Genomic DNA, 19,278 nt, shown 5'->3' with positions numbered 1-19,278 from the left:
GTTACTCCTAACAACGTAAAAGTAATCAGAGTACTCTATAGTAACGCGTTACGTTACTCCTAACAACGTAAAAGTAATCTGAGTATTCTAGAGTAACGCGTTACGTTACTCCTAACAACGTAAAAGTAATCTGAGTACTGTAGAGTAACGCGTTACGTTACTCCTAACAACGTAAAAGTAATCCGGGTACTCTAGAGTAACGCGTTACGTTACTCCTAACAACGTAAAAGTAATCCGAGTACTCTATAGTAACGCGTTACGTTACTCCTAACAACGTAAAAGTAATCCGAGTACTCTAGAGTAACGCGTTACGTTACTCCTAACAACGTAAAAGTAATCTGAGTACTGTAGAGTAACGCGTTACGTTACTCCTAACAACGTAAAAGTAATCAGAGTACTCTAGAGTAACGCGTTACGTTACTCCTAACAACGTAAAAGTAATCTGAGTACTCTAGAGTAACGCGTTACGTTACTCCTAACAACGTAAAAGTAATCTGAGTACTCTAGAGTAACGCGTTACGTTACTCCTAACAACGTAAAAGTAATCTGAGTACTCTAGAGTAACGCGTTACGTTACTCCTAACAACGTAAAAGTAATCTGAGTACTCTAGAGTAACGCGTTACGTTACTCCTAACAACGTAAAAGTAATCTGAGTATTCTAGAGTAGCGCGTTACGTTACTCCTAACAACGTAAAAGTAATCTGAGTATTCTAGAGTAGCGCGTTACGTTACTCCTAACAACGTAAAAGTAATCTGAGTACTGTAGAGTAGCGCGTTACGTTACTCCTAACAACGTAAAAGTAATCTGAGTACTGTAGAGTAGCGCGTTACTTTACTCCTAACAACGTAAAAGTAATCTGAGTACTGTAGAGTAGCGCGTTACTTTACTCCTAACAACGTAAAAGTAATCTGAGTACTCTATAGTAACGCGTTACGTTACTCCTAACAACGTAAAAGTAATCTGAGTATTCTAGAGTAACGCGTTACGTTACTCCTAACAACGTAAAAGTAATCTGAGTACTGTAGAGTAACGCGTTACGTTACTCCTAACAACGTAAAAGTAATCAGAGTACTCTAGAGTAACGCGTTACGTTACTCCTAACAACGTAAAAGTAATCCGGGTACTCTAGAGTAACGCGTTACGTTACTCCTAACAACGTAAAAGTAATCCGAGTACTCTATAGTAACGCGTTACGTTACTCCTAACAACGTAAAAGTAATCCGAGTATTCTAGAGTAACGCGTTACGTTACTCCTAACAACGTAAAAGTAATCTGAGTACTGTAGAGTAACGCGTTACGTTACTCCTAACAACGTAAAAGTAATCCGGGTACTCTAGAGTAACGCGTTACGTTACTCCTAACAACGTAAAAGTAATCTGAGTACTCTATAGTAACGCGTTACGTTACTCCTAACAACGTAAAAGTAATCTGAGTATTCTAGAGTAACGCGTTACGTTACTCCTAACAACGTAAAAGTAATCTGAGTACTGTAGAGTAACGCGTTACGTTACTCCTAACAACGTAAAAGTAATCAGAGTACTCTAGAGTAACGCGTTACGTTACTCCTAACAACGTAAAAGTAATCTGAGTACTCTAGAGTAACGCGTTACGTTACTCCTAACAACGTAAAAGTAATCTGAGTATTCTAGAGTAACGCGTTACGTTACTCCTAACAACGTAAAAGTAATCTGAGTACTCTAGAGTAACGCGTTACGTTACTCCTAACAACGTAAAAGTAATCTGAGTATTCTAGAGTAACGCGTTACGTTACTCCTAACAACGTTAAAGTAATCTGAGTACTGTAGAGTAGCGCGTTACGTTACTCCTAACAACGTAAAAGTAATCTGAGTACTGTAGAGTAGCGCGTTACTTTACTCCTAACAACGTAAAAGTAATCTAAGTATTCTTGAGTAACGCGTTACGTTACTCCTAACAATGTAAAAGTAATCTGAGTATTCTATAGTAACGCGTTACGTTACTCCTAACAACGTAAAAGTAATCCGGGTACTCTAGAGTAACGCGTTACGTTACTCCTAACAACGTAAAAGTAATCAGGGTACTCTAGAGTAACGCGTTACGTTACTCCTAACAACGTAAAAGTAATCTGAGTACTCTAGAGTAACGCGCTACGTTACTCCTAACAACGTTAAAGTAATCTGAGTACTCTAGAGTAACGCGTTACGTTACTCCTAACAACGTAAAAGTAATCAGAGTACTCTAGAGTAACGCGTTACGTTACTCCTAACAACGTAAAAGTAATCTGAGTATTCTAGAGTAACGCGCTACGTTACTCCTAACAACGTTAAAGTAATCTGAGTACTCTAGAGTAACGCGTTACGTTACTCCTAACAACGTAAAAGTAATCTGTGTGTTGGGTTATTGATGCTCAGACGACGGCAGTTCCTCACAGACCTGTGCAGTGTGCAGTCTCAGACTCAGTGAGAGCAGTGAATAACCATTAAAGCCTCGGCAGAGACGGACGGAGCCTGTTGATACTCGCCTCCAATCAGCCGATGTCTGTTTTACAAATGACTCGCCTTCCTCCGCAAAATAATTGGCCGGTTTCAATTAGCAGCTGTCGGCGGACGAGGAGCCGACTCCTGTGGCCGAGCGTCACGCCATCACAGTGCGGCAGGAATTTTAATGATCAAAAATATGTTATCACGGCGTTTGGCGCCGCTGTTTGCTCACGACTGTCACCTCAGAGAAAGCAATTACACAGAGAGTGTGTGTGTGTGTGTGTGTGACATTTAATAATTAAAACATATGTTTTTTAAATGACAGTTTAAATCACTTTTCTTGACCGACACCGTCGCAGTTGTCCAAGGTTATGAGTGATGTTTATTTGCCTTTTAATTCATGTAAAATGTCATTTTTAATGGATTTTATGACTAAACCTGGAATAATTTGACAGAGAAAACAGATTTTTAGAGTGTTTATTCTGATAAAACTTTGTTTTTGTTGAAATGTACAGTATAAGTGGGTCACGGTTCACTGTTTTGTGAATTTTGTTCCAAAATTGCAAATAACTTCGGTCTGTGGCCATCTGCGGCTCATAATAGTGGAGCGGAAACTCATTCTTTAGCGTTTTTAAATGTTATTCATGGCTGTGATTGAGTCCAATTGTCAAGAAAACATGTTTTTGTACGACTGAGCTCGTTTTCAAGGTCCCAAAATACAGATCATGTGTCGTCCTACGTCTGATGAGTCAAAGGTCCCTGAGGACAGATCTGAAGGCAGCGTCAGGACGTCTCTCTTCCCCCGAGACAAACTTTATTTAAAAGACTTAACTTCTTACGTCACTTTTCCATCGTACACTTCTAACACGACTGCCGGCCTCTGATTGGTCCGAGAGCGTCGTCACTGGAGAGACACGAGCGACAACAACGTCCACATCACTGTACATCATCCTGACAACATGAGTGAATGAGTGAGTGAGATGAGCTAAAAACACTTCAAACATCCTGAAAACATGAGTGAGTGAGTGAGTGAGTGAGACGAGCTAAAAACACTTCAAACATCCTGAAAACATGAGTGACTGAGTGAGTGAGTGAGACGAGCTAAAAAGACTTCAAACATCCTGAAAACATGAGTGAGTGAGTGAGTGAGTGAGCGAGTGAGAGGAGCTAAAAAGACTTCAAACATCCTGAAAACATGAGTGAATGAGTGAGTGAGTGAGCGAGAGAGACGAGCTAAAAAGACTTCAAACATCCTGAAAACATGAGTGAGTGAGTGAGTGAATGAGTGAGTGAGATGAGCTAAAAAGACTTCAAACATCCTGAAAACATGAGTGAGTGAGTGAGTGAGTGAGTGAGTGATTGAGTGCATGAATGAGTGAGTGAGACGAGCTAAAAAGACTTCAAACATCCTGAAAACATGAGTGAGTGAGTGAGTGAATGAGTGAGTGAGACGAGCTAAAAAGACTTCAGACATCCTGAAAACATGAGTGAGTGAGTGAGTGAGTGAGACGAGCTAAAAACACTTCAAACATCCTGAAAACATGAGTGACTGAGTGAGTGAGTGAGACGAGCTAAAAAGACTTCAAACATCCTGAAAACATGAGTGAGTGAGTGAGTGAGTGAGCGAGTGAGAGGAGCTAAAAAGACTTCAAACATCCTGAAAACATGAGTGAATGAGTGAGTGAGTGAGCGAGAGAGACGAGCTAAAAAGACTTCAAACATCCTGAAAACATGAGTGAGTGAGTGAGTGAATGAGTGAGTGAGATGAGCTAAAAAGACTTCAAACATCCTGAAAACATGAGTGAGTGAGTGAGTGAGTGAGTGAGTGAGTGATTGAGTGCATGAATGAGTGAGTGAGACGAGCTAAAAAGACTTCAAACATCCTGAAAACATGAGTGAGTGAGTGAGTGAATGAGTGAGTGAGACGAGCTAAAAAGACTTCAGACATCCTGAAAACATGAGTGAGTGAGTGAGTGAGTGATTGAGTGCATGAATGAGTGAGTGAGACAAGTTAAAAAGACTTCAAACATCCTGAAAACATGAGTGAGTGAGTGAGTGAGCGAGCGAGCAAGCGAGTGAATGAGTGAGTGAGTTTGTGAGACAAGTTAAAAAGACTTCAAACATCCTGAAAACATGAGTGAGTGAGTGAGTGAGTGAGTGAATGAGTGGGTGGGTGAATAAGTATTGAATGCGTGAGTGAATGAATGAAGTGAGTGGGTGAGTTATGAGTGAGGGAGTGAGTGAGTAGTGAATGAGTGAGTGAATGAGCGGGTGAGTTATGAATGAAGTAAGTGGGTGAGGGAATGAGTGAGAGAGTGAGTGGGTGAGTTATGAATGAGTGAATGAATGAGTGAGTGAGTGAGTCATGCAGGAAGTACTGAACGGTTCTGTGAACAAATCTTTTGAATCCACTGATTCTAATGAAAACAACTGATTTAAATTTCATGCAGCCGTGCCGTGCCGACTCCGCCCACTCTGAGGCGGAGTCTTGTTTTCCCTCCATGTTCTCTGTTGTCTCGACGACCTGACGACTTGCAGCTGTGTGATTTTCTCCTCTGGTATTTAAAGCCTCTCTCTGTGTCGTCTCAGACATTTTCCTCGTGAGTGCCGGTAATCCCACAGAGATTAGGAATTTAACTTCACTCTGATAAACAAACTGTTACGCACCGCGCTCTAATATTTACACAGTAAAAGTCAAGCTCATGTTATATGCAACTTACAAAATGTTCAAAACTGTTTTTTCTCATCTATTTCTCATCATCATAAGCATCAATATTTTCCATTTATAGATGTGAAAACGCCTGTTTTGTCTGTTACCCGCACATTTCTGGAAATATCTCACTAATTCCAGCATTAATCGTGTAGAAGGTTTAATTTTTTTATGCTAAAATGTGGGTTTAAAACACAAATTTCTGTCTTTTGGGTTCTAATTGTGCAGTTTTTCTGTGACGTGAGAGTTGGCAGTTAATCCGACAGCTCGTCCTGTACTTCTCCTGAGTTATGTTGTTCTTTTCTTTTACTCTTTTTCTTCTTCTTTGCTTTCTTTTTTAAAAGTCTCAGCTGTCTGCGCACTGTCAAAACCTGAAAGGAGACGATTCTAATAAAATAACGGCTTTTGTTAAAAAGTGACAGCGCACTCAGGTTTTTATTAGAGGAATGAGACGCTCATTTATCTTCCCGGGCTTCACGTGGACTCGGACTTACTTATCTGTCACGGGACAGTCCCTGCGTCCCTGCGTCCCCGCGTCCGTCCAAATAAAAAATATATAGAACAGAAAAAAACTGTCGTCTTTTGTGTTTTCATGTCAGGGCTGAGAGGAAGTGGTTTAAAAATAAAAAAAGAAAGACTCGACTCTTCGCTCTAATCCCTGATAGCAGGTTTGTTTTCATCCCGCGTCGAGAGTTTGTCCCGCGGACGTCTTAAATTCTATCTCTGCGTCCCAGGTGGCTTTGATCACGCCGCTCTCTGTTGAGAACTCGCCAAACTCGTGTCCTGCGCCGCTTTAAAGGCGCGAGACGGCGTCAGGCGGCGGAGGACATCAAAGAAAAGACACTCCCTCCTCGTCCTCGCTGTCCTCCGACGATCTGCCAGAAGACCGAGCTTCAATGACAACGTCTGACAACGCGGACGCAGAAAAAAAAACACTGTTTGAAAGTGTTTTACTGAATATTTGACTCCATTTTTATTGCTATTACAGATTTTTTAATAGTGTTTGAACATAACCTGAAAGGTGGTGTTTACACACTCTTAAACTTCAGAGGCAAATCTGTAAGTCTGAGAACTAGCATTTAAAGGTCCAGTGTGTAAGTTTTAGCTTAATGCTTTCTCATGTTTTGATCATTTTTGGTGGCTAACTCCTCCCAGAGTTCAAAAGAGATCAAAGGCAAACAAGGGTTCCAGGCGGGAAAAAGACAGAAAAACAGGAAATGTTTCAGATTAATTCAGTTGAATGAGAGATAAAAACGTTTTTACAGAAAAATGTTGGAGGAAATGGCGACCAAAGAGGGCGGAAACAGGAGAACAATCTCTGGGAATCGCTGACTCAGCATTTCCAACTAACATTCATTCATTCATTAAATTTCCCATTGAAATGCAGTTGCCAATGCTGAGTACTTCCAACGAGTTTGACTCAACAATTTACAACTACTGTTTTCTTTTTTATGGCGGTTGTATCAAATCAAAGGCAAACATCAAAGACAACATTCCATTAATGTATATAATATTTAATGACAAATCACATGTAAAATTATAAATATAATTTCTTATAGTTTTCTCTTATATGTATCTAATTATTTTCTTTTCCATGGACGAATGTTTTTTGAGAAAATTGTTCAAAAAAAGATCAAAGAAAGATCAAAGAAAAAGGTGGTTAACAGCAAATTAAACGGAAAAACGACTACATTGAAACATTAATAGTAAAAAAGAGCTTAAAAAATGTGTCTGTTAACAAAAAATCCAATAAAAAGCAGATTTTTAAAAGGAAAAATTGTGTTTGTTTGCTACAAAAAAGATTCAGAGTCAGAATCAGTGACACCAGTTGTGTGTGACGGTGAATAATAAGGTTCCTAATAACAACTCAAAGTGATCAATACTAAACACACAGCAGCTAATCAAGGAAGTAAATGCCACAATAATCAATAGTCATAATATTACCCGAGCTTTGAGAGCTTCTGCTGAAAAACCACAGGAATCAATAGAACCTCAGTGGACACTGAAGCCTTCAAGTATCCTCCCTGCAGTGTGGTGCATATGTATGTATATTATGGTATGTAGTATCTGATGTTACCTGTTGTGATCCACTGTGAGCTGATGGAGGTCACAGACTCTGCTCCACGCCTTTGTGTCGTCGTTGCTCCTGGAAACCGGCGAACAGAGTTCGTCCTTGAGCCGCTGGCGATAACGTGGAGGAGCCTCAAACCACTCTGTTCAAATCTACCTGAACATCATGAACAAAATACTTTGTTCATGAAGATGATTTCTGCGGCTGGAACAGAAGCGAGAACACTCTGGTTTTGTCGAGCAGCTTCACGTCTGAACTGAGTTCAGTCACTGTGTGTTTTCTGGGTCATTGAAAGTGCTTGAATTTTGTGCAAAGAAAGAAATTAAGTTGATATTTAGGTAAATGTCTCCGACCACTTGTGTTTCCTTGAGTCTTCACAAGGGTCCTTGAAATTCTTGAAAGTTTTTCAATTTGACCATTTTTTTCAAGGTCCTTGAAAGTTTTTGAAAATTGTTCTTAAATAGACCCAGGTCACATCAGTGCTTGAATTTTGAGCAAAGAAAATAAAATTAAGCTGATAATTAGGTAAATGTGTCCGACCACTCGTGTTCCTTTGAGTCTTCACAAGGGTCCTGGAAGTCCTTGAAAGTTTTTCAATTCTAACATGTTTTTTTTCAAGGGCCTTTGATATTTAGGTAAATGTCTCCTGCCACTGTCTTCACAAGGGTCCTTGAAATTTTTGAAAGTTTGTGAATTGAACAAAAAATAATTCACGGAGGTGCTTGAAAGTTTTTGAAATCTGCCCCAAAATAGGCATGGGTCATTGAAGGTTTGTGAATTTGAAAAATATATGTATATATATATAAAGATATATATATTTTCAAGGCCCCTTAAGGTTTTTGAAAACCCACCTTAATAGACGTGGGTAAAGTTTGTGAAACCCAGGGTTCCCTCAACTTGATTGACATCAAATTTAAGGACTTTTCAAGGACTAACGCCCTCACATTCAAGGACTGACGCAGCTTAAGATGGAAGGACAACTTGTAATCCACTTATTGATTAGCAGCACGCTCTGTATCTGCTTCTCGTCCTTCAGTATTCAAAGGTGTTGGTGTAAAACACAAAATAATCAGTTTAACTCTGGTGTGAACGCATCATAAACTGTGTAATTAGCCTCAAATGTGTGAAATGACTTTGTATTTCCAACCATTAAGTACTTTATTTATTCCAGGCTTTATACTCTATGTAAGAGTCATGTTCTCACATTTGTGCTGTGTTTGTCACTTTAGAAATGTGAGTTAATAAAACAACAACATGTCAAAGCTGTTTCACTCCAGGACGAAAACAAGAGTCCTCGTCACAGCATTAATAAACATGGGTCATTGAAAGTGGGAATTTGAAAAAAATGCAAGGCCCTTGAAACAGGCATGGGTCATTGAAAGTTTGTGAATATGAATTTTTTTTTTCAAGGCCCTTGAAGGTTTTTGAAAACCACCCCATATAGACATGGGTCATTGAAAGTTTGTGAATATGAATTTTTTTTCAAGGCCCTTGAAAGTTTTTGAAAACCACCCAAATAGACATGGGTCATTGGTAGTTTATGGATTAGGATTTTTTCAAGGCCCTTGAAAGTCTTTGAAAATTGCCCCAAATAGACATGGGTCATTGAAAGTTTGTGAATATGAATTTTTTTTCAAGGCCCTTGAACGTTTTTGAAAACCACCCATAGACATGTTCATTGATAGTTTATGGATTAGGATTTTTTTCAAGGCCCTTGAAAGTCTTTGAAAATTGCCCTAAATAGACATGGATCATTGAAAGTTTGTAAAATTGAAGTTTTTTCAAGGCCCTTGAAAGTTCTTGAAAACCGCCCAAGTAGACATGGGTCATTGAAAGTCTGTGGATTAGAATTTTTTTCAAGGCCCTTGAAAGTCTTTGAAAATTGCCCTAAATAGACATGGATCATTGAAAGTTAGTAAAATTGAAGTTTTTTTCAAGTCCCTTGAAAGTTCTTGAAATCCACCCTAAATAGACATGGGTCATTGAAAGTCTGTGATTAGAATTTTTTTCAAGGCCCTTGAAAGTTTTTGAAAACCGCCCTAAATAGACATGGGTCATTGAAAGTCTGTGGATTAGAATTTTTTTCAAGGCCCTTGAAAGTTATTGAAAACCACCCCAAATAGACATGGGTCATTGATAGTTTGTGGATTAGAATTTTTTTCAAGGCCCTTGAAAGTTTTTGAAAACCGCCCAAGTAGACATGGGTCATTGAAAGTCTGTGGATTAGAATTTTTTTCAAGGCCCTTGAAAGTCTTTGAAAATTGCCTTAAATAGACATGGATCATTGAAAGTTAGTAAAATTGAAGTTTTTTTCAAGTCCCTTGAAAGTTCTTGAAATCCACCCTAAATAGACATGGGTCATTGAAAGTCTGTGATTAGAATTTTATTCAAGGCCCTTGAAAGTTTTTGAAAACCGCCCTAAATAGACATGGGTCATTGAAAGTCTGTGGATTAGAATTTTTTTCAAGGCCCTTGAAAGTTATTGAAAACCACCCCAAATAGACATGGGTCATTGATAGTTTGTGGATTCGAATTTTTTTCAAGGCCCTTGAAAGTTTTTGAAAACCGCCCTAAATAGACATTTGAAAAGCGTGGTCACATGACGTGGGCTGCTGATAGCAGACGATGAGCCATGAACAGAAAGCTGCCGTTAAACGAGCGCGGCGGACGGCGGAGCGTTGACGTGATGAAAGGGAAAGCATGAAAGCTTAAAGACTTCAGAGCGGGGATTTTCACACTCACGCTGTCAACCTGCTGTCAGGAGAGGTCAGCGTCAAGCGGCGGAGAGAATCGCGAGCCTGTGATTATTCACTATCATTTAGAGGAAAAGACAAAAGCCCGCAGGCAGTTTTATTTCAAGACTGCGACAAGGTAAATTGTAGTTCCACGCTCCTTCAAGAGGAAGAAGGGAAAAAACACACGTCTCTGTGGGTTTGAAGAGTTTGACACTTTGGGGGGAAAAGACACGGAAAAGACACGGTGGAGTGGCAGCAGTCCTGTAAATCTGACAGGTGAAGTAAAGCGTGTTCTGATCTGTGTGTGTGCGCCACCTGCTGGCTCCTCACTGAAAACATCCCAGCCAGCGACAGACTCATCTGCGTCAGCTTGAGTCTACGAAACGGAAGTTTGTAAACCGCTCGCTCTCTCACACCAAACCCCATAGAGAAAACCAGCGATTTTAGCTCGCGGGGACACGGGAGGTGCTGGTCCTCTGCTGCCTCGTGTGGTCACTTTGTGTCACTGCAGTAAATCTGAACAAAGGGTTTCAAACACAGAATCAAATAAAATAAGACATTTGAACTCAGTGACGGAGGCAGCAGTGGATCAACAGCTCCTGTGTGCTGTGATGTTAAATCGTTGGTTTTCTCTATGGGGTTTGGTGTGGGAGAGTGAGCGGTTTACGAACTTTAGTTTCCTGTTGGAAAAGTCGGTCTAACAGTGAAGTAAAGACGTGAACGTGTTCTGAAGACGTACATTTTATTAGCGGAGTCTGTTGCTAAGTGGCTAAAATGTTTTTCCAACAGAGAAAATCAGTGATTTTATTTTACGCAATGTACTTATATTTTATAAATCACGTCATGCTTTTTTAAATATGCTTTTTATGTCATTTTGTGTTATTTTATACGTGTAAAACTCGTTTCTATGACATGTCATTGTTACGTAAATACGTACATTTATAACGTATGTCATAAAGGAAAAGTGGAGGAAAGTAAAGTTGAGTTTGAAGTCAGAGCGACTGAGCGTCTCTGGACGTACATTCGAACAATCTGAGCGCAGCCACAACCAAGGATGTCATTAATGTCATACGAGCACTAAGTGCAGCTCGCAGGGAAAAACACTCACTTTAAGCTGAACTGAAAAAAGCATCATACTGTAGGTTATTTTCTCCAGCCTCAAGGACAGCGGACGACGGACAGACAGACAGACAGACAGACGTGTTCTTGTTCTCTGTCGCTTCCACTCTGCTGCACATTTCACCTCCACCTATTAAATCCAGGTCCAGTAGGCTTACTAACATAGTCTGAGCTGTGAGCGCCCCCTGCTGGTCAAGGAAGAGCTGAGCTAATAAAATCTACGTTAGCTCAAGTCGACGACGTCTTAATAACACGTTCACGTCTTTGTCTCACTGTGAGACCGACTTTTCCAACAGGAAACTGAAGTTAATAAACCGTAAACTCTCCCACACCAAACCCCATAGAGAAAATCAGTGATTTAAGCTGGTGGGGGACACAGGAGCTGCTGGTCTACTGCTGCCTCGTGTGGTCACTTTGTGTCACTGAGGTCAATCTGAATGAAGGATTTTAAAAGCCGAATTGACGAAATAAGACATTTGAACTTGTTGATGGAGGCAGCAGTGGATCGACAACTCCTGTGAACTCCTGTGTGCTGTGATGTTAAAATCACTGATTTTCTCTATGGGGTTTGGTGTGGGGTTTTGAAAAACACGTTTTAGCCACTTAAAAACAGACTTAACTCATTAAATCTATGTCAGTTAAAGACGTATGTTGAAGTACAACATGACGTAAAAAAAAAGGTATTTTTATATCTTAGTATGATATTACACAATAATAATGTATTTTGATGTACAAAATGGTGTATTTTAAATGCATACAGCATAAAATAAATATATAAAATGGGACAAAATGTAAAAATTTTGATGACAAACTGACATTATTTTGATGTATGACATAAAAAATGACATATTTTAGAAAGTGATTTTTTTTGTATCATAAAATCAGGGTTTAAAACCCCTTAAAAAGCCCCTTAAGGATGTGAGGAGCGGACAAAATGTCCTCACTTCCTGTGGTTTATGTTTGTTACACACACACACACACACACACACAGTAAATCCACTGTAACTGTAATTGAAAGCGGAGCAAAGTGGAGACGATGTCGGTGTCCATGGAAACCTTCCAACCATCAGCGTGTTCAGGTCAGGTCAGGGTGTCATGGCGACCAGGAGAGCTGTCCACGGGTGATATTTACAACCAGAGAGGAGACACACACACACACACACACACACACACACACACACTCTAATTGGCAGAACCTTCTGTCAGTCATGAAGCAGGAAAGGTGGTCACACCTGACTTCACAGGTGTGATTGACAGGCCCAGGGGACCAATCACAGAGCCAGACGGGCAGCAGAGCACCTGGAGAACACACACACACACACACACACACACTCTCTGTCTTCAGTTAAACTTCAGCTCCTCGTCAAACTATTTCTTCCTCTTTATAGTTTTTAAACGTATTTCTTCAACTTTTATCCGTGTCATCCGTCCGTCCGTCCGTCCTCCTCCTCCTCCTCGCTCGTGTGTCCATCTGTCCATTGTGCATGTAAATGAGAAGAAGGAGGAGGAGGAGGAGGAGGAGACATGATGGTGGACGTCCGGTGCACAGAGAGATGGTTTCCTGAGCGCAGCACTAAATGAAATCTGCCACGTCCTTAAAAGGCTCTTACTGTAATGTAGCTGTAATGACCTCAGCGTGTGTGTGTGTGTGTGTGTGTTAGGGTTAAGTGGTTGTGGTGGGGGGGGGGGGGGGGGGGTGAAGAACACGCCCGTGCCTGATTGATTAGGGGTTTTGCGTCAGTCGATATACAGTTATAAGGCGGAGTTATTGGTAGAAAGAGCGATGAACAATAGACAATAGTGGAGTGGGCGGAGACAGAGAGAGCGATCAATGGTCTGATCAATGAACCGATACAACGATACATCAACGAGACGTTGATAAACGAGTGTGATGGATCAGGAAATTGGACAGAAGAAGAAGTCGTTTAGAGGAATCACCGCCCCACACCAAACCCCATAGAGAAAACCAGCGATTTTAACGTCACACACATACACACACACACAGGAGCTGTTGATCCACTGCTGCCTCCATCACTACGTTCTAATGTCTCATTTTAACACTTCGGCTTTTAAAATCCTTAATTCAGATTAACAGAAGTGACACAAAGTGACCACACGAGGCAGCAGTGGACCAGCAGCTCCTCTGTCCCCGCGAGCTAAAATCGCTGGTTTTCTCTATGGGGTTTGGTGTGGGAGAGTTTACAGTTTATAAACTTCAGTTTCCTGTCGTAAAGTGTGTCTCACAGTGAGATAAAGACGTGAATGTAGTGTTTTGTGTTTATTTATTCGTCTTTGTAAGTGTCGTCTCGTCCGTCTTGAACTTTTGTTGTTTTGAAAAAGTTGTTTTCTAGAGATAAAGATCAGTATGATTATAAAAATATAAAAAAAAAACAGTCTGCGAGGTGGTTTGAGTCATGAATAAAATAAATATATATGATATATATAATCTATACTTTGACTGCGTGGATACTGAAGTGGTTTCATAAGCAGTGATCACAGCAGGAAACAAAGACGCTGCTGTTTCCATCATTATCGTCATCATCATTATCACGTCGTTTTCAATTAAAACTACGAAAATAAAAAATTAAAATATGACCTTATGCAGTAATGTAATTTATGACACACACACACACACACACACACACACAAATCCAGGAGCTGCAGGCCAGAGTGGGAGGAACACACTTGTTTCTCTCTGTAAAGCAGATTAGTGACAGCAACACGGAAATTGGATTAACAAGAGGAAACTTCCACACACACACACACACACTCTTCTTCTCAATGAGGTTCTGCCTCATTAGGACCAGGTTTTGGTCTCCATGAGGACAACTGGTCCATACAAGGTCAGGGTTTATGACACAAACAGTCTGGATTCTGTGTCCTACTTTGAATTTGAGGGAATTGGTCCTGGTACGTCCTTGAATTTGAGGGAAGTGGTCCTGGAAAACCCTTGAATTTGAGGGAAATGGTCCTGGAAAACACTTGATTTTGAGGGAAATGGTCCTGGAAAATCCTTGAATTTGAGGGAAATGGTCCTGGAAAATCTTTGAATTTGAGGGAAATGGTCCTGGAACGTCCTTGAATTTGAGGGAAGTGGTCCTGGAAATTCCTTGAATTTAAGGGAAACAGAAAGTCATTGAATTTGAGGGAAACGGTACTGGAAAGTAATTGAATTTGAGGGAATTGGTCGTGGAACCAATTTGAGGGAAGTGGTCCTGGAAAATCCTTGAATTTTAGGGAAATGGTCCTGGAAAATCTTTGAATTTGAGGGAAATGGTCCTGGAACATCCTTGAATTTGAGGGAAGTGGTCCTGGAAATTCCTTGAATTTAAGGGAAACAGAAAGTCATTGAATTTGAGGGAAACGGTACTGGAAAGTAATTGAATTTGAGGGAATTGGTCGTGGAACCAATTTGAGGGAAGTGGTCCTGGAAAATCCTTGAATTTTAGGGAAATGGTCCTGGAAAATCTTTGAATTTTAGGGAAATGGTCCTGGAACGTCCTTGAATTTGAGGGAAGTGGTCCTGGAAATTCCTTGAATTTAAGGGAAACAGAAAGTCATTGAATTTGAGGGAATCGGTCCTGGAAATTCCTTCAATTTAAGGGAAACAGAAAGTCATTGAATTTGAGGGAAACGGTCCTGGAAAGTCATTGAATTTGAGGACTGCGACCCAAAACTAGGAAGTTGGACCAGTTGGACCAAATTCAAGAACTACAACAACATGTTTATGTATAAAATGTTAAACTGTGTTTTGTGTACGATGATTTACTGTGAGACAAAAGTGACATTGTTTGTGTGTGTGTGTGTGTGTGTGTGTGGTGTCAGCAGCCATCTTAGAACCCTAACTCAGAGTACGTGACAGTTTGAGATCCCAGCAGATTTGACTCAGTGACTTCACGGAACACATGTTGTTTTGTTTATGAACACACAGCCAGTGTGTGTGTGTGTGTGTGTGTGTGTGTGTCTCACCTGTGTCTCCATCGCCCGCTCTTTCATTTTAATCATCCGTGTGCGACGGCTGACGTTTAGACGCAAAGAAAAGAAGGACAGAAAAGAGAAGAAAGATCATTTGGGCACAAGTGGCAGAGCCGTGAAGAAGCAGCGGCAGCCGTTGATTAAAAATTAATGACAAACAACTGTGAGTAATAAACTCCAAATTGCTCGCCATTAAAAACAGCGAGGTATTTATTTTTTTATGACTTATGACGGAGGCGTCAGAGAAGTCGTCCGCGGCGTCTTCACCGCTGCGCTCCGCGCTCGGCCTCCACCTCCTGACAGTTTAATTAATATGCATTAATGCTTTGTGAAAAACCTTTTTCGTTTGGCGTGGAGTAATTGCAGCGAGTGATAGCGCTCGGTCGCCGCCGCCACGGCAGCTCCATTAAACGGCGAGTGGCAGCGTATGAATTATAGCTCGTTACGGCTCCGCTGCACCTATTTCCTCCGTCTTTGTGAAGAGGACAAAAGACGTCGGGGTCAAAGGTCGAGTCTGTTTCAGAGCCTGAGAAACTGTGCTTTTGCTTCAATTTGTGACGTTTAACAGTTTAACCCTGATTTTTTTAGAGTGACGCGTCAATCGCTGCTCAATTTATGAAGAACTGAGTCAAATGAAGTCTGAAAAAAACACTTAAAAACACTTATTTAAAGTTCCAAATTCTACCTATAATTCCAAATTCTACTTAAAGTTCCAAATTCTACCTATAATTCCAAATTCTACTTAAAGTTCCAAATTCTACTTATAATTCCAAATTCTACTTAAAGTTCCAAATTCTACTTATAGTTCCAAATTCTACTTATAATTCCAAATTCTACTTATAATTCCAAATTCTACTTAAAGTTCCAAATTCTACTTTATAATTCCAAATTCTACGTATAATTCCAAATTCTACTTTATAATTCCAAATTCTACGTATAATTCCAAATTCTACTTAAAGTTCCAAAATCTACGACTAAATGAAGAATGTTTAAATCAATTTAAAATACTACGGCTCTGTTTTTGCAGTGTACCTTAACACGTCTCAGTATATATCATTAATATTCAGAGTATTACTGACATATTTACTAACATGTTTGTATTTCATGCCTATATTTGACCTGTTTTGTGTTTTTTGTATAGTTTATCTTGTTTTTTTAATCATTTTAAACTTCATTAAATGATTCTTGATTCTCTGGTGTGATTTAAATTCTGCCGTCATGCAGCCAATTTATTTATTTTTTATGGAAAATTTGAGATGAGAATATGAGAGGTGTCCATAAACTTTATTTAATTACATTTTTATAAGTTAAACGGTGTCGGGGATTTAAATCACGGCTGTTCGCGTTACGAGCCGACAGTTTTTCACGATTTAATTTAAAGCCGTGAAACATCAGGAGGCACATTTAACCCATATGAAGTGGAACCCAGTGCTCATTTAAGGGTTTTTACGACATTACATTTAAAAGTAGATTTAATATCAGGAGGCAGATTTAAAGAATAGGGGCGGGGCTAAACATAAACACTGTGTTTCCACTCGTTTCCAGAAAGATCCATAAAATGAATGAAAGACGAAAAAAAATCAAAATTAATGAAATAATAACGTCTGCGGGGAGAATAATCACTGTCACATCTAATAACACAGATTTATTTCATAAACACAAAGGTTTCACACTCACAACATCCATTTTTATGACTTTTCTTCTGCGTCCCTGTAGATTCCTGTTCTATAAGTCACTTTCTTTTTTCTTCTCCATATTTCACACATTACACTTCTTTCTTTCTTTTCTTTTTTTATCCCTTCTTTCTTCTGCCAGTGTCGGAAAATTAAAGTTTGAACAGTGACACTAAATTATAGCGCTCAGAAAACTCTGAGTTAAAAGCGCTGGAATTTTTGCGTTTATGACAAACAGACACAAAGATTGAGTGAAAATCTGATTTTAGCCACTTAGTAAAAGACTCTACAACAGGGGTGTCAAACATAAGGCCCGGGGGCCAGAACCGGCCCGCCAGAGGGTCCAATCCGGCCCACAGGATGAATTTGTTAAAATTTCACACTACGATTACAATCTAAACATAATGTCAAATACAATATTTTTCTCTTCCAGATACCCGTGAGTAAATGTTTGTGCCTTTTTAGATCCAGTGTGATGTGTAAATAGTACATTTAGCCACGATATTGTTGAAATTGCACTTATGTTTCTCAAGAAATGTCATGTTTTGTAAAAATATCCTTCATTAAATGTAAAACAAAGGAGAAAAAAAGCAAGGAGTTCTTGTTCTTCATAGGTTATTATGCTATTATTTTACTATTTTTACTGGTCCGGCCCACTTGAGATCAAATTGTGCTGTATGTGGCCCCTGAACAAAAATGAGTTTGACACCCATGCTCTACAATATCTACAGAACACGTTCACGTCTTTATCTCATTGTTACACGGACTTTTCCAACAGGAAACTGAAGTTTGTAAACCACTCACTCTCCCACACCAAACCCCATAGAGAAAATCAGTGATTTTAGCTCGCGGGGACACAGGTGCTGCTGGTCTACTGCTGCCTCGTGTGGTCACTTTGTGTCACTGCGGTCAATCTGAATGAAGGATTTTAAAAGCCGAATTGACAAAATAAGACATTTGAACTTAGTGATGGAGGCAGCAGTGGATCAACAGCTCCTGTGAACTCCTGTGTGCTGTGATGTTAAAATCACTGGTTTTCTCTATGGGGTTTGGTGTGGGAGAGTGAGTGGTTTACAAACTTCAGTTTCCTGTTGGAAAAGTCCGTCTCACAGTGAAATAAAGACATGAACAGACCTTTTCTTATAAATAATGGTGTCATATCGTATGTGAAAGAACAGGACACGCCCATCTGTCTACGACGTACTTTAGGCTCCACCATTTTTATACGTTTCGCGGACTTTCAGAGTCTTCTGGACCAAAGGTCTCAGCAGGAGACTGAGGACGAGCGAGGTAGACGACGAGTGGAGGGTGTTAGAGAGAGAGAGAGAGAGAGCGGTGGTGGTGAGTGAGACAAGAGTTTTAATGCTTATGCCAGCAGGTTGAAAAATGATTATCTTGCTGTCTGGTAGTGACGGTGCGTATGGAGCTGACAGCAGCCGGCGGCTGCGCTCATTAATAAGAGGGAGTGTGTGTGTGTGTGTGTGTGTGTGTGTGTGCGTGCGTGTGTGTGTGTGCGTGTGTGAAGACTGGTACGTTGTCATCTGGATCCTGACATGCCCTTTACCGTGTGTCTGCAGCCTGAGCAGCAAACGCACAACTTTTTGTCACATTTTAATATTTCATCACATTCCCACTCTTCTGCATCACACACACACTCCTCTATATATACATATATAATATATATATATATATCTTTATATTTAAACACAGTAGCTCACTGAAATTATACATCCCATCATATAGAGTCACGGTCACCTGTTAAATATACTTTTATTTTTCTTAATTAACGCCCAAAAGCTGCTTCAGATCAGCTCAGGTTGAGATTAAAGGATTAAATAAACGTTTCTACAGCAGTGGCTCAGAGACAGTGACGTCTTTACTTTAAAACTTATCTCTTTTAATTCAATCCTGGCGTGTTTTTATGTCATTATTTCAACGTACACTGTGTTTATTACAGTTATGTGTTAATGTAGAGAAAAGTCTGATCATTCAAATTGTTATAATTAGAGTTTATTTACTCTGATATGTAATAAAATACCACATTTAAACATAACTTGTGTCTAAAAACTCAGATTTCTAAAATGTTTTGTTCAATTATTTGATCCTTTATTTCATAAAAACATAAAAATCACCTTTTATTTCAAAAATTAACAAAACAAACATCTGACGGATACAATAATATGCACCGACATGGTTTTATTTTATTTATTTTTTTATTGACAGAACTTGGAATAAAAGGTTGAACAGTCGTTAAAAGTGTTTTATTCCAGGATTTTAAGATTAAGAAGTCTCAAAAATTAAGAGCTTTAGTCAAAGAACTTTGCTAAAATCAAAACGTGTTTTGTATCAAAATTGAAGGTAATTTTTGGTTTTACAGCAGCACAGCATCAGAACACATGAAAAAATGATCTTAAATATAAAATATTAAAACTATAACTGACGGAAAAAACGTAAATTACAAAATAAGATGAATTTAAAATGCAAAAACATGAGCTACGTTAGCTAGAACAGAGTTAGCTGTTAGCTAAAGCACC

Source organism: Solea solea, chromosome 14 (genome assembly GCF_958295425.1).
Source record: "Solea solea chromosome 14, fSolSol10.1, whole genome shotgun sequence".
Classification (NCBI taxonomy): domain Eukaryota; kingdom Metazoa; phylum Chordata; class Actinopteri; order Pleuronectiformes; family Soleidae; genus Solea; species Solea solea.
This window is presented reverse-complemented; position numbering follows the sequence as displayed.